Source organism: Mercenaria mercenaria, chromosome 15 (assembly GCF_021730395.1).
Source record: "Mercenaria mercenaria strain notata chromosome 15, MADL_Memer_1, whole genome shotgun sequence".
Taxonomy (NCBI): domain Eukaryota; kingdom Metazoa; phylum Mollusca; class Bivalvia; order Venerida; family Veneridae; genus Mercenaria; species Mercenaria mercenaria.
The window spans coordinates 1,765,270-1,782,476 of NC_069375.1; the positions used below are offsets into that span (position 1 = coordinate 1,765,270).

The following is a 17,207-nucleotide window of genomic DNA, read 5'->3' on the forward strand; positions in this document are numbered from 1 at the left end:
CGTCTGGTCCGGATCAGCTGTCGCCAAGAATACTTAAGGAACTTTCTCTCGAAACAGCAAGACTTTCAGAACTCACTGAGCACTGGTATAGTTCCAGAGGACTAGAAAACTGCTATTGTTGCACCTGCATACAAAAAGGGTCCTAAATATAAAGCCAGCAACTATCGGCCAATTTCCTTGACTTGTATAGCTTCCAAACTAATTTATTTTATTTTATTTGGGTTTTACGGCACGCCAACACAGTACAGGTTATATGGCGCCAAACATGACTACAAAGTTTGGTTTCATATCTAATGGAGCATATCATGGTCTTAAACACTATGCGCTATCTAGACAACAACAATCTTCTCACACCTTTCCAACATGGCTTCCGCAATCTGGAAAACAAACAAATCTCATTGTTACAGCATTGGATTTCTCGAAAGCTTTCAACACAGTCAATCATCAATTTCTTCTCTATAAACTAACGAAACCTGGTGTTAACAAAACATCTCTATCCTGGATTCAATGGTTTTTTAGTAATCGTTCTCAATCTGTAATAGTTGAAGGCTCACACTCTGATTCTTTATCAGTTCTTTCAGGGGTTCCCCAAGGTTCAGTGCTGGGTCCTTGTCTCTTCCTTTGTTTCATCAATCCCCTTCCCGACTCTATTAAAAGTAGCATACGCTTATCTAATGATGACACCATCATATACCTCACTATCGACTCATTAGTAGACTTCTACAAACTTCAAGATGATTTGAAAAATATAGTAGAATGGGAACGTAAATGGTGTATGGATTTAATCCTGATAAAAGCGAAATCACAAGAATCTCTAAAAAAAACGAAAAAAAAAATCATCTTTCCATTTCATAATCAAGAACTAAAAACCACAGAAAATGCTAAATATCTTGGGATTACTATTAGTAATGACTTTAGTTGGAAAAATAAACATATTGGAATTACATATTCAAAAGCTAGTAACACCCTATGCTTTATAAAAAGAAATGTACAATGTAATAAAAGTAATATCAAACAAACGGCCTACAAGATATACGTTCGCCCACAATTAGAATACTGTAACACCATATGACATCCATGGCAGAATAACTTAATATATGAGATCGAAAAGGTACAACGAGCTGCAGCCAGATATGTTATGAATGACTACTCATACCAAAGCAGCGTAACGTCAATGCTTGAAACTCTTAAATGGCAGACATTAGAACAAAGAAGAATACATATTAACATATTAACAATCAGACACTGGAACGCCCTAAATTATAACACCAAGGACAGTGTGAACCTTATGTGCTTCACATCTGAGCTAGACTCGAATCTCGAATATGTACTAATGTTATCATCCTGTTGTTTTTTTTTTAACAAACTGTATATATTACTGCTCTTACTCTCTTTACAACATGAATATCATGTAACATAGCAATATGCTTTTAACAACTGCCCGCCCGCTTACCTCAGTAGGTAGAGCGTCGGTCTACGGATCGCGGGGTCGTGAGTTCGATCCTCGGGCGGGGCGTATGTTCTCCGTGACTATTTGATAAACGACATTGTGTCTGAAATCATTAGTCCTCCACCTCTGATTCATGTGGGGAAGTTGGCAGTTACTTGCGGAGAACAGGTTTGTACTGGTACAGAATCCAGGAACACTGGTTAGGTTAACTGCCCGTCGTTATATGACTGAAATACTGTTGAAAAACGGCGTTAAACCCAAAACGAACAAACAAATTTAACAACTGCCCCGAACTCCCCGTTATGATCAGAAATTGATTGTTGGGAGTATCTCCGTAGATGTAGATGTAGAGAAGATCGGGTGTGGCAAAAGATGCTTCTGCGCTGTAGGTAAAACTGATCGTAATTGTCTTGACATTAACATTTCTGCGGGAGTGTAACCTGAACTTATTGTACTATGGACAAAGTCCTATTCCTTACAGAACCTTTGGAATTCCTCAGATGTATAACATGGACCATTGTCACTTACGACCTTTTCTGGAAGTCGCATTCAAGCGGATACGCTTTTCATAGTTTTGACCACTGTGCTCCCTTCATATTGTTTAATAAAATCTGGAAAGTAGATCCCTCGGAAGCACCGAGAACAAGGCAATTAGTGAAAATTGCAATCATTTGAGCTGAGAATAATGGGAGTAATAGTCCACGACTACAATAAACTGTCTGTTGTCCCATGTAAATAGGTCTGATGCAAGCATTTGCCAGGGATAGTCTGGAATGGCATGAGACTTGAGTGTCTCTTTCTGGTTTGACCTTTGATTTCTGAGACAGATATCATAGTTTGAAATAAACTCTTTTACATCAACAGAAATGCGAGGCCAGTACATTATGTGTTTTGCTCTATACAAACATTTCTCTATACACGTGTGACCAGTGTGTATAGGATTGAGCATGTCTGGTCTGAGTTGTCTAGGTATGACTATCCTTTGATCTTCTTTCATAATGATACCTTCTGTCACTGTCAGTTCGTCCCTATAGTTCCAGAAATCTATTATAGATAATAGATAAATCTATTATTTCGGGCATTTTCTTCTGTTGTTTGAACAACCGTCTAAAATAACCTGCTTTAAAATCGACAACTGGTTATCTTTGTCAGATGTCTGGTTTCTTGCATTTTCTGTCACTATCCGGTAAACTGGTCATTACCATATGTACCTGTAGATTGGACTCTGCTGTCAGCATAGGATATGTGTCAGGCAATGATCGTCTATACAGTGTATCTGCTACAGGATATTTTTTACCAGAGCGATACGTCACATTAATGTCATAGCATTGCATCTGTACACGTAAGTGTAATAGAAGTGCAAGTGAAGGTAGAATTTCTTCTTAAAGATCGGTATCAATGGAAGGTGGTCAGTTTCTACAGTAACCTTCCGACCATGTACCCAATCGTGTAAACGTTCCAGTCCAAAATAGAATCCCAAGGCATTCTAGTTCGATCTTGCAGTAATTCTTTTGACCTACTGTCAATGACTTTAACGCATATTCCACGGGTCGTCCGTCCTGGAGTAATGTAGCATCCAGACCGCTACAACTACTATCTGTCTGAAATGCAAGTGGTTTCTTAGATCATAGTAAGCTTTACTTGATCAGGGGATGTGATGATTTCCTTCACTTTTTGAAATGCATCACTTTGCGGGTTTTGCCAGGAAAATTCTGTGTTATTTTCTAACAGCAGTCTTATTGGATAAGTAACCTCTGCTAGATTAGGCGCAAACCTTGAAAGATACTTAACCAATCTAAGGACAATCTGTAACTCTGCCTTGTTCGTCGGGTGTGGCATATCCTTGATCGCATCAACTTGCTAAACCGGTTTTTAACCCATCTGCGATTATCAAATGACCAACATAATTGATCTCTGTGACCCAATGTTAAGTTTGTCTTCATTGAGAACAATACCCGTTTCTTTGCACCTTTGCAACAGCATGCAAGTTTGCATCGTGCTCTTTACGTGTGTGACAATATACAACTAAATCATCAAACATTGTTTGCACACCGCTTAGGTCATGGAAACATTCGTCTACTGCACGCAATAGTTCATCACCGCTAGACTCGAGACCATACGGTAACCTTAAGTATCGATACCGGCCCCAGCTCGTATTGAACGTTGTCAAGTACCACGAGTCTTTGTCAAGTTTCAGAGCCAAATAACCTTATCTAAGAGTCCAATTTTGAGAAGAACTTGGCATTGCTGACTGATGGTAGGATGTCATCCAAGGTGGGCATGGGGTAATGTGGACGAATGATCGCCTTTTTAGATCATGTGGATCAAAGCATATTCTAAGCTTTCTATTCGGGCGTTCGCAAACTACCATTGTGTTTAACCATGTAGGTTCATGAACCTTAGTTATGATCCCTATCTTCTCCATTCTGTTTGAATGTTCCTGCATTTATCTCTAAGATCTGCTGGCATTTTCCTAGGAGGGTGTAAAACAGGCTTAACATTATCTGATTAGTGTATATTTCACACTCCAGAAATCAAGCCTATACCTTTAATATATTTGGAAAGTCTTTGATCACCGACTGCTTTGTCATATAATTTAATTGGGATTCCACAGAGTATGGTAGCTGAATCAGACCGAAATCTATTGAAGTCTGAAGACTGAACAAGGGCTTCGATTTTGTATCTACAAGATGGAATACTACACGTTTGGAATGACCATTTGTATGTATGCTAGGAAAAGTAATGGTACCCGTAGTTTTCAGGGAATGACCATTATATGCAAATACTTGCATTTGTGACTGCTCGAGTGCTGTTCTGATACCAAGGTTTTGAAATTCAGAAAAAGGTAAAATGTTTACTTGTGACCCCGTTTCAAACTTAAATTTAATTGGAATTTTGCACGGTCCGACAAGAATATCTGCAATAACTTGACCGTTTGTAACTATGGAATCAACACTATGTACGAATAAATCTTCTTTGTAACAATTGTCACAATTTTCTTCTACGTCGTTCACTTTCTTGGTACAACACACAGCTGCGAAATGGTTCCATTTGCCACATGAGTGGCATTTTGCCCCTTTGGCTGGACATGGTTTCTTCGGATGCCTTTGCCCGCAATGTGAACAGTTATGCGTTTGTCCTGCGGCTCCTTGCCTTTTACAGGACCGTTTGAAAGTATTTTGGTAGTTTTGTTTGTTCTGTGACTGACTTGTTGCTCTAACAGGTTTTTGGTCATTTTGGCCTGATTGTTTTCTCACGGAACTTACATCCATCTGATTGTTCATTGATTTTAGTTGCTCCTGAGAATATTCATATGACTGGCATATATTTGTACCGCTTTTTCTAATGTGATCTTGTCCACGTATATGGACGTGGGTTCGAAATCCACTTTTGACACCATGTTATATTATGCATGTGCAAATAGTGGGTTCAGAAACTAATGTAAAAAGTAATTAGTGTTTAGTCTTTTAAGTGACAAAATGCCAAAATGGTGTGCACTAGGCATATCTATTCCAGTCTACTCGTAGGGTTATGTCCCGCCAAATATTTAATTTCATGGGATTCACGACATAGGCGTGTACTCTGACAATTTGCATTTCCATGGGACTTACGATAAGGCGGGAAATCTGACTTTTGCAGATTTGAATTGGAAAATTTAAGGCCCGTTATAGTGGTTTTGGGGATAAAACATAAATTACTGAAGTTTATCACATGTTTGACGTCGCGGGAGTGTAATAAAGCCATTACATAAATATGATAATACACTAGTATAATAAAGCTTTGACGTCGACGTCATTTATTGTGTAGGAGACGTCGGTGAAATTGACTTGTTTATATAGTAAAAGAAATTAGATTTTTTTATATTTAAACAGGAAAAGCTAACATGTGATAAAAAGAATATTACATTTGTGACTTTCCACAAATTTATTAAACTCTTTAAATGAAATTGATAAAATGCTGGACAGAGCCTGTCATTTTATCATTTTATTCAACTCGTTTAATAAATTCAGTATGAAAAGACACTCACGTAATATCCTCTATTTATAAAATACCAACTTTCTTATTACTGAACCGAATTTAATAAACTTAACATGTGAAGGAAGGGATATGATAAGGACCAAAAATGTCCCCCACTAAATATACATTTAACACAACACCATTCCATTGGTAATTAACTATATTTTTCAAAATCTACTATGATATTACGACTAGACGTCGGTAATGAACCAAAAATAATTGATTATTACACCTATCTAAGACTTGCGCTGAAAAGATATTTGATCATTTAGAATGGGGGTATAGAAAACTATTCTGCAATATATTTTATTTTATATTGCTGAACCCTATAAATTTTATGTCCTCACAATACACAGTGATCCAACTTTTTGAAACGAATTTTTATTTTGTATTCTAAAACAGAATGATCGTGCAAAAACAAGGAAAACAAGGATGGTAACTCTTTCATGTAAGGACGACCGAAAGCTCTTTTAAAAAGTAAGACTTTTTTTATTTGATACATCTACATAGGCGTATTCTCTATTTATTATGTCTGTTTCGTTTTATTTTGTATCAAGAAAATTTCTAAAACTAAAATCCCAAACATTCATTTCATTTGCGTTACCACATTCACATAGAAACTGTTTTGCATTTTTTGGATTAATAGTAATTAAGCGAGTTATTTCACATACTTGATGAAATATTAACTTTTAAAAAACATTTTTGCTTCTGTATCTCCTTACATATTTAGTGGTGTTTTATTTTTCGTATACAGAATGTTCTTCTTGTGTGACATTCGTATAAAACAAAACCTTCGTCGAATAAATCAGGAGGCAGGACTTTGTCATACAAGTTTCCATTTTACATATTCGGTGATTTTTTATTTAAATATGTAATGAAGTATTTTCATCAAGTAAGTTGATAAAACAACAGTGTTCATTTTACTTGAATAAATAGTATACGAGTTGAATATGATTAAAACCTTACCACATAATTAAAACACGTAAACGCAGACACGTCGCCGGAAACGAGTTAGATCGGTATTACAACTATGGAAGCATATCTATGTAGTTTATTCAAATTAATTTCTTGGATTAAATAAAAAACGTTCCTTTTGACACGAAATTATAATATCGATATGAGAAGCACGAAATATACATTAGCGTATGTAAGATCATTACGAAGGAGTGACATGAAAGGCATGTGCAGTTTCCCGCCAAAATGTCCTTATATATTTAACGTAAAATGCTTCCGATTTCCTACAAAAGATTTTGGATTATAGATGAAAGAAAATTATTTGATTTTAGTCCATTATGTCATATTCCAATTACAACTGTTGCATTTATATTATATATTGCGTTTATATTAAAATCAATTTACAAGACGACCTGGGATGTTGTGACAAGACTGGCCGTACCGGCGACAGTAACCATCAGAACAAATCAACACCCTTTACAATATTTACAAATTTATTTACATAAGATGATTATTAACAATGAATAGATGATATGAAAAAAACAATCTGATTATAAGAAAGAAAGAAAAAAAAAAAAAGTTCAGTATCTCTAGATACAAAGTCCGACACTTCCATTTTAATGTGACGTGGCTCAGTTCTTTCATTTAATTGCGAACTTTAAGTAGCACAAAAAATATATAACATATCTTCAAATCAAGTCCCTTTAAACCGTGAATACGTTGATTCCGTTTTGGCTCCCTATGGTGGTAGGTGATTGCATCCCTGAGCTGACTTCAGAGGATAACAAAAATCAGCGTCTTTGCGGTTTACGGCACAACCATGGGACGAAAGTTCTGCGCTGGGAATATCACATCCAGGCGAGTGAGGACAAGTGAACATCGGGCATTGTACTTCCGGGTTATGACATCACCAGGAAAAATCGTCTGGCGGAAGAAGCTAAAATATATAAGATATGGTAAGCACCATAGCAAAACAAATAAGTCAGGGCATAAAACTGCTCCTTTCGGTACACCACACCTCCGTAGGCTCCCATAAATAATACGTGCTACTTATACAAAATATATGTGCTACTAAGTTCATACGTCACGTGATTAAAATACGTCACTAATTACTTCCATTATTACAAAAATTACTTACTTAAAAGACTAAAGTTAAAGTATGAAAAATATATGAAAAGTTTATGATGGAAAAATATAGTAATGGAAATGATAAACTTCAGCTATTATATACAACTACAAATTAACAAACTTCAATGTAAATCAAACGTCTTATCATAGTTGGCATCAATATAACATCAAATGCCATACAACAACACGGACATTGTATGTATATGCTATAGACTGGCACAATATTTCAAATTACAATAATATATTACATACATGGTACTAGACTTGCCACATAGATTTATACATAAAAATACAATGCAGTAATGGCGTTCCATAACAACGAAATGTTTGACATATGTTTTTAAAACAGTGCTTTACAATTATCATGTTACTAATTTCAGTACAAATTTTACATCTTATATAAACGAAACATTTTAGATTCCTCTTTCGAAATAATTTACAAAAGTCTGAAAAATTTAATAAATTATCCTGACATACCGAAACTAGCTAAAATCACATGCCGAAAAGTAAATGTTACAGAATTCTGTAGAATACACAAAAATTTACCAAATAAAAATCGTAATGCAAAAATCATACAAAAATCTAACAAATAAATTTCTTACCTCGATCGAGCGTAAATTTCTAGCAAGAAAAATTAATCTGACATAGATTCGTCTATTGTCGGAATGTGGTGTGCGCAAGGCATATCTAGTCCAGTCTATTTGTAGGGTAATGTCCCGCCAAATACTAAATTTCATGGGACTCACGGCTAAGCCGTGTACTCCGACTATTTTTATTTTCACGGGATTCACGATATAGCCGGGAAATCTGACTACTTTGGCGCGGATTGAAATTGACATTTTGAGGCCCATTATAGCGGTTTTGGGGATAAAAACATAAATTACTGAAGTTTATAAAATATCAACTTTCTTATTACTGAACCGAATTTAATGAAATTTACATGGACATTTAAGTTATGAAATACAGATTTTTTATGCGTGAAATCTGACATTTACCTCAATAACTCAAAAATTTACAAAAAGATGATGCAATACCTGCATTTACACTACAGATAAAATAAGGCCCGTATATCAATTTGTGACAGATATACCCAAGTAGTAACATTTGTATGCGCTGACGAAGACATTTGATTTTATTCTAATGGTATTGAACACCGAATTCATTAAAGCGGTAGGTATAAATTATTTACAAAATAACAATAGGTCATGGTTGCACAGTGAGAAGCAGATGACCCGGCTTTCATCTGGATTACCGCTTTTCCTTTCCTCGAATAGAAAGACAGACAGATTCAAAAATAGAAAAAAAGTGGAAACTTCACAGGTCGCCCAGCACGACAAAAACGAAAATGTTGCAGGCTCGGTTTGATTGAGCCTGTTCATGGACGGTAGTGGAAATGCATGCTACCGTCCACGCCCTCTAGCCCCGAGACGAAACGGCTGCAGCGATAAAGAGCCGGCATAGTTGCTCAGTACGCACGTGTTATTCCAAGAAACATCTGCGCACGTGCCCTTGAATAAGCTAATAAGTGATGTCTATAGTAAGCTTTCTATCATGCCGAGTGATATGTGCGCAGAGGTATTTTTATACTAATACGTACGCAGATGTTTAATACAATTACGTGCGCACGTAACACGTAGCGTAATTCTTATTACGTGCGCAAGTAATAGATATTACGTGAGCACGAAGTAACTAATACGTGCGCACGTGTTAGCATGACAAAAACATCCATGCCCCCCTCTGTGATACCTTAACTACATGTATATACATTCTCGGTTTTTTAAGGTTTAGCTGTATATCACAAAACAACAGATTTTTTTAGCGAATGAACAGCATCTTGACACACAACTTATTTGTCCAATACATGTTTTACTTTTCTGTCCCACGGAGTTGGATACTTAAAATATTCTAAATGAATTGTCCCCCTTTGAATAAGAATACCATTTGTAAATAAATATATATAAACAATTGTCAAAACGACGTTTTACCTAGTTATATCAAGTTTAAACACTCGCACGATGTTGCAAATGCATCAAAACGAAGACATGTAACAGCTTTTTAAAAATGATGAGTTTTTAAAGGCGCTGGACTGTCCAGAAGTGTGGCCCCTTAATGTAGTCCCTTTCCGGAATTCAAAACATATATGAATACATTGACAATGGTTTTGTACAGTAATACAAATGTTTTATAAGCTGTTTTATTTTCATGTAGACCGATGCTTTCTTTCTATGATTTGATGACGTTCGAACTTTTTTTCTACGAAACATGGACCTATATTTTAAAAATCATTACTGTTATTCAAGAAAAGAAAGAGAGAAAAACACAACACCTGTATATGTGTCTTCATTTCAAAAGCGTATTCATTAACAGCGCAGAGAGCCTAGCTAGTTCGAGCTCGCTTCGATGAATGGATTCATCAGGAATAAAATGATGTCGAAACTGATTTATATAAGTTGAAGAACTTGCTTCGCAAGCTCAGTAAGGACACCGCAGATTTGCGGATCGCAGGATCGTGAGTGCGATCATCGGGCGGCGAGGCTTTTCTTCTCCGTGACGATTTGATAGGAGGTATTGTGACTATAATCATTCGTCCTCCATGTCATAATCATGTAGGGATGTTGACAACTACTTGCGGAGAACAGGCTAGCATGCATTTCCACTACCGTCCATGAACAGGCTCAATCAAATTGAGCCTACAACATGTTCGTTTTTGTCGAGTTGAGCGACCTGTGAAATTTCCATATTTTTCTATTTTACTTATACGAAATCCAGGAACTCTGCTTAAGTTAATTGTCCGTTTCTGACGAAAAACGGCGTTAAAACGCGAAACAAATCACAATCAATCTACAATAAATTATTAAAAGCAATAATAAGATGACGCGTATTTCGATATCTAAGATATTTCTAAACACAAATATACCCTAGCTATTGTGTTTCAAAAATGGTTATATGGGGGTTTTATCTTTTATTCATAAAATAAAATATTTCACACCGGAAATGACATGTCAGTGACATTAATTGACTCAAAATGCATTTATTTATGAAGCTTCGTGCGGCGATGAAACAATTCTGAGTTGTTGACTTACTATTTTTCATACGTCATAAAAAAGAAGTATAAAAACACATGTTTATAACTTTATCAGAGACATACAGTAAATGAATAATTGACTAATTATATGTAACAGGTCAGATTTACGCTTAAAATATTTTCTTTAACTATTCTTGTTTCACTTGTTGTTGTAATTCATGAGCGCCGCCATATTGTCTTCTTCGCCGAATGTGTTTTACTACGGATCATTTCATTGGTTAATAATATTGTTTTAAGTATTTTTATTGGTTTATGTTAGATCCAATTATAAATTGTTTATACCTGTCATGTGACTATGCGCGGGAAATTCCATTTATATACCCGTGCATAGTATTTTGTTAATTAGATAGGCTGTACCGGGCAACCGGTACGTCACCGAAGCCTAAGAGCTTCATTTGTTTAATTGAGATCATTCTCATATAATATTTGCTTATAGCAAAACTCTAAAACTGAAACATAAGATTACTTTCCCTTCCCTTCTTTAGATTAGTAATTAAAATTCTACTTTTATTCTTTAAGTTTCTTTGTTTATTTAAATTTAAATAAATTCTGAATAAATATAGATTTATATAGCCTAGATTAATTCTATAAATAAAATTGTAGCACTAAGTTGTTGACTCTTGTCTTCATTGTAGTTTAGAGAAATTCCCTAGAAATATATCGGCTATTATAGATCAAAATCAGTTCTACCACATACGACCACCCATAATTCTACATAAAGATATATTCCCAGCTGAGGTTCGAGCCAGTCTAACTAGAGCCTGGTACATATAGAAATAACGCCGTTAAATAGTTTAAAATATTTTAACTCGCGGCTAAATATATAAAATCTAAATATGGTTTGCAATTCACCATCAAATAATAGTACTTTCTGTCGTTTTTGACAGAAAAATAAAGTTTTACATGATTTGTTGGGAATCGATCTCGCATACCATTGACACTAGGCATAAAATTTGATTTCTACCGTCGTGCGTACCGATTGCGTCACTGAGACTTATATACGAACTACGTCATAATTTTTAAAAAAAAGAACTATCTACATGTGTCTACTAGTTGCGGTGTTCATGAGTTATTTTTCTTATCTCTATAACATTTATGTAAACAATAACTATTTTCTTTTTAAACAACTTTAATTACACTTTATTCTTTCTTTTAAAATGCCGCTTAAACAAAATCAACTTGAATATAATCCCGAAGTACAGTTCAAGTAGATCTAAAACATGTAACTAATCATTAACATGTCTAGATCTACTTCCAGTTTTACGATTGCATTTAACTCTCTCTAAAATTTAATTTTCTTATAAGAAAACAATTCCTGGTTATCAGTTTCATGATTAGAACAAACCTCCGGCGTATCTGTTTGGTGCTCGGTTGCTTAGAGATGAGCACGTTATCCTGTATCTTTCAATAAAAAGTGTGGCTAAAAGTTACGAAAAAGGTGGAAATTCAATACGAGCCGGACCGGGTGTCAAGCTGATTTTTTCTGAAAATGTATATTTTAGTAATCTTTTCTTCTCAGCAAAACTTCAGTTTGACACCAGCTCCTCCGGTTCACAATGAAATTCGAGCAAGTAGTGTGTAAATCGCGTGTAAACATGTATCCCAAATGACACAAGCCTCGATTTCGGTAAAATGACGTTGAAGTTGACGTCACTTAATTAGATATTCGTTTTCATTAATTTGTTTTTAATGCAACAGCCATTAGTGTTAAAATCAATAATATCGGACGTAGATTTTTAAGTTTAAACGTTTCAACATTTAGTTATCCCACTAGTACTAGTAGTGAAATATCACAAATAATGAGGGATTAGCGAATTGTTTCCCTTTGAAATCTATGCGCCATTAACGGTGTATACATGTCTGAAACTGGGTCAGAGAAAACATGCAGTTATTGCTCTGAATATACGCGGATATTTAAAGTGCCCGGCGGATTTATTGATTGTTATGGTAAGTGTTTATTTTCATTATAAATTTATTCGTAATTTAAGTAAAAAAAAGAATGGACAGACCGCTTCATTTGTTGATGTTTCGAATATACAACTTGGCAGCAAAAAATGGCCGTGTTGACATTTCGATTCGACTGTCTTCTGTCAGATATTTACTTTCTGTATATTTGTTAATTTTCATGATAGCAGAATATACTTGTAGCCAATACAGTCGGGCATCTACTATATTAAGTACATTTGTATGAAATTTTCTGTCTAAAAATTGTAAATGAACAGGAGTATTGTAAGATATGTTTTAACTGTCACAGATGTACACTGAGTCTGAACTGGTGAATAATTAAATTGTCATTGTGCACATACAGTAGAATCTATGACAATGGGAAAAGTACAATAACACAGGGACAGTGGTGTTTTAAATTGTCACTTTTTGTTGTAATAGAAACTAAAATAGATATCCTGAAAATTTATAAAAGTAAAACTACATGCAATTTACAATAAAAGCTACTTTTTTCATTCTCACTACTGCCTGTACTGGTAGACAGCATGCTGGTAGACTACTAAACAAATGAAAATTTCTTTGTTTATACGTTTCAGGACAACCTCCAGCAGTAAGAGATATAATGGTTCACTGCAGTTTTGACTATGCTCAACAAGTATTGATTGTACAGATACTATGCTCATCAAGTGGAGTTGCTGTGAATTCTCATGCAGGTATAAGATTTTAAAGTTAGTGTTTACATTCATATCACTGTCAGTATCCTCAAATGCATTTTTTTTTCAATATCAATTTTAACTAGATCTATGAAATTCCATATATCACTAAATTACATTCCATATTCTTAAAAAATCATGACTCTATGAATAAAAGTTGCATGCCTACAGTACATATTTTACATTGGAATTTACAGTGATACGTTAAAACAGAAATTTGGTTAAGTGAATTTATCTTAAGGAAGTTGTGTTTTGTTAAGACTTGATTTTACTAATTTCTTTTTTTTTCTCTGAACTTCTTCTAAATCCCTAAAATGGGAATGAAAATTTTATACTGCATTGCTTTATAAAAAAAATGCTATATAATAAGCTCTGTAAATTGGAATTCAATTAAATTTTGATAAATGCAAGTTGTTGTGAAGCATTATCTATTAGAAATGATGGACTGTTTTGGTCAGTGTTGATTCACTCCATTTTTGATGAGAACTTTAATACTTTTCTTATAAACTGTTTCTTGTTTTTAAGGCTCTCAGATTTTCTACCTAGTGTAATGAAAAGTACAGTACTGCTGTTGGAAGAGGAGTAAACAGTGAAGTATCTATGGTCCACCATCACTTCAAGCATCATGGCTATGGAGAAAAGAATGTTTCATTAGATATGCACAATTATAGTGGACAAAATAAGAAAAGTGTTGTAATAAGGTTAGAATTCCCAATAAATAAAGAAATATATATTAAGCACACAGAATTTTATGTTGAAATACAAATGTATTTAATTTCACAGTGTTATCATACACTTCAGTTTGGAAAGTCACTGGTTTCAAGTTTATTTATATAATATGCATACTTTTATGTCAATGAAACATCATTATCTCCACTGATAAACATTAATTTACAATTTGAATATTGCATACTTACACAACATACTGTATTAAAACAATCATCTGTGTAGCTGGCATTTAATTGTGTTAATAAAGTGATGCTATGTTATATTCTAAGGACTATACTATTGCTTCTTAAAAGAATTTGTCTAAGAATTCATTGCTTAGATATATGTACCCTTATTTTAGTTCTGGAATGTGGCTTGTTATTATGGGTCTACATGATGACTTGGAGTACAACCTGAGGGAGGCCAGGCATACAGAATCCAGTCCTGAACATGTTTAGGTATATTTGGCTTGAGCCTCTTTAAGCAAATATGTTCTTAAGTAATAATCAAGTATTGATAAAACTTGCTGCAGAGTTCATGTCTGTAAAGAGGCCACTTATATTAAGAAACCACTTTTTCTGTTTCATTTTGTGTTGTTAAAGAGTTTCTAGCTCACTGCAAGCCAGTTCAACAGAAATAACATAATTGTAATATAGTAACTGTTTTTTCTTTAGCAGGTTAAAGAACTATTTGTTAAAATGAGACCAAAATCATGGTCCTTACTTGATGTAGAATATGTGCGATGGTTGAAATACTTCATGGAAAGAGGTTGTCATTACTGTAATAAAATTCTAAAGTGTAATTTAATGTAATTATGTGTGGGCTGTCTTATGGACAACTGTTTAACTGTTTTTCAGGATTGAAAAATAGGTTATTAGTGTTCTTTGTCTGAAATATTTGATACATATATCATTACAGAATGTCTTCTGCATGACATGGTATAGTATTCTTGAAGGATTACAGCTTCAACACAAAGACGGAGATTAATATTTTAGGCAGGGGGTTGTCATGAAAGGCAAATTCTCCAACCGTATTACCATTCCTGAACTGGATGCCTGTCGACAGTGGTGCATGAATAATGAAATAGCGCCCCTTTGCAGCAACAGCAGTCTATGCTCAAAACCAGCAGTGCCAAAGCCATTAAAATTGAGAACTCAGTCATTTAAAACGAAGAATGAATAGAAAAAAGTGTTTAACATTTAAAGTAATACAGAGAAAGAGCTCAGCTCATTTGTTTCTTTTTGAAATTTTAATTAATTTGAAATTGATCTTGATTTTTATAAAGATGTACTAGACCTAAATTCCATACATTTGAATATGAACAAATGCTACATATAGTTTATGTTAACATTGAATTAACAAGTTTATGGTGTCAACAGTACAATGCATTGGTTAAATATAGACACACTGTATGTACGTAAGGCTGAACACAGTATAAATGTAAAAATCCTTTAAAACACTGGAAGATTTTTCAACAATCTACTGTTTAGTACTGCGTGATATAAAATCATGAATGTAGCTCTACATACACAGTTGATATACATTAAGCAAAGTTAAATTATTTATTGATGATTTTCTACATTTGAAGTAATTATCTAAATATGAAATATTTTAGTGAAGATATATTTTATGCAACTATATGAATTGAAAAAAGCTACTCTCCAGGAAGAATATTCTGAAATGATACTTTTATTTGAAAATGTATGTAAAAAAATGAAGGAAATAGAATGAATTCTTTATTTCATAAAAAATGATGTTGCCAAGGAAACAGAACTTGAGTATTTTGTATATCTGCTTTCATACCAGAGTAATATGACTTTTAATTATAATTTTGTAAACAATTTTAATGTTATATAATCATCACTGATACTTTTCATTTTCAATTGACACTGTCATTGAGCAATGCATCTTACATTTGAAGTTGAATTACACATTACAAATATTAGATATTTATGGAATTGCTTTTAGATGTTTTTAGATGAATATAAATCAGAAAAACCACTAATTCTTGTTCTTCAAGATAACTAATATATATTTTATAAATTTACATTTTTTGCATCAGATGTAGGCTAAAATGTTTGTTGAATTGACATTTAAAGCAATTGTTGTCTTTGGTTGCTATGGAAGCTTGAATTAAGACATTTTTTTAATATAAAATAGCATATTTATAGCAAGTAGGCATTATCAACTGTGCTAATGATATTGATGGCAAAATATGAAATTAAAATATATCATAAAAGTACATGATTTTAGTATTTGTTATTATTATTAAACAAAAAGTGCAAGTTTGCGATGGGGAGTTATTGTACAAGAAAATGCTGTAATTTTGTTATTTTAAAACATGCAGGTCTAAAATTTTGAATTTATGTTAAGGACACGTCTACAGTTCAGAATATGTGAAAAACTCAGTTTCCATAAAAATGTCATTTGGGTCCATTTTGTCATGGCTTGTCACAAATGGGGAATTTTAAAGGGCTGAGTCGTACAAATAACTTGGTTTTGAACTTTTTAAAACTCATAGTTTTAACGATTATGACCTTTTTTTAGTTTTAGACAGTTAAAATTTCAATTATTGACTTTTCATATTTTAATTATTTAGGGGGCCATTTCGCATATCTTACCCCGTCCTTTAAGTTATAAAATACAGAAAAGCATGAGAGGTAATTTATGCGTAAAATCTGACATTTACCTCAATAGCTCAAAAATTTGCAAAAAGATGATGCATTTAAACTACAGATACATTGAAGCCCGTATGTCAGTTTGTGACATTTATATACTTTTCCTATGTCAATTTCATCGTTTTCCTTAAAAAAGAGCTAAATCTTACAGCATATTCGTTCAAAGTATTTTCCTGGTTTACCACAAACAGAACACATTTTCGACCTTCGTGAAAAATCGCTAGGAATTCAAGACAAAAGATAGATATATTCTAGAAGGACAAAGAACTACACTTTCCATTGGCATATTATTGTTTTCGATGAATAAATGAATAAGGATGAATTAACTAGTTATTAGGTTGATCCGAGGAGAAATTTGTTCGTTGGATGAACTCTCTAGGTCACGTGATTTTCAATATACGAAAAGAAAATCAAGCATTATATATTCAATAATTTCCCAGCTGATATCAACACTCGACATATTGCTACCAACTGTTTACGTTATCTACACTACGACATGAGTGTGATGAAATGCTTAAATCACTTGCCCT

At 33.9% G+C, this 17,207-nt stretch overlaps 1 long non-coding RNA gene across 1 annotated transcript; it reads left to right on the forward strand.

Annotated features, from left to right (window-relative positions):
* The first annotated feature begins 12,482 nt into the window (after window positions 1-12,482).
* On the forward strand, window positions 12,483-16,247 carry LOC123559655 (uncharacterized). Its single transcript, XR_006687974.2, has 5 exons — window positions 12,483-12,581; window positions 13,175-13,291; window positions 13,817-13,992; window positions 14,361-14,457; window positions 14,918-16,247. It is a non-coding gene; the product is annotated as an uncharacterized LOC123559655 (long non-coding RNA).
* Window positions 16,248-17,207: the final 960 nt, after the last annotated feature.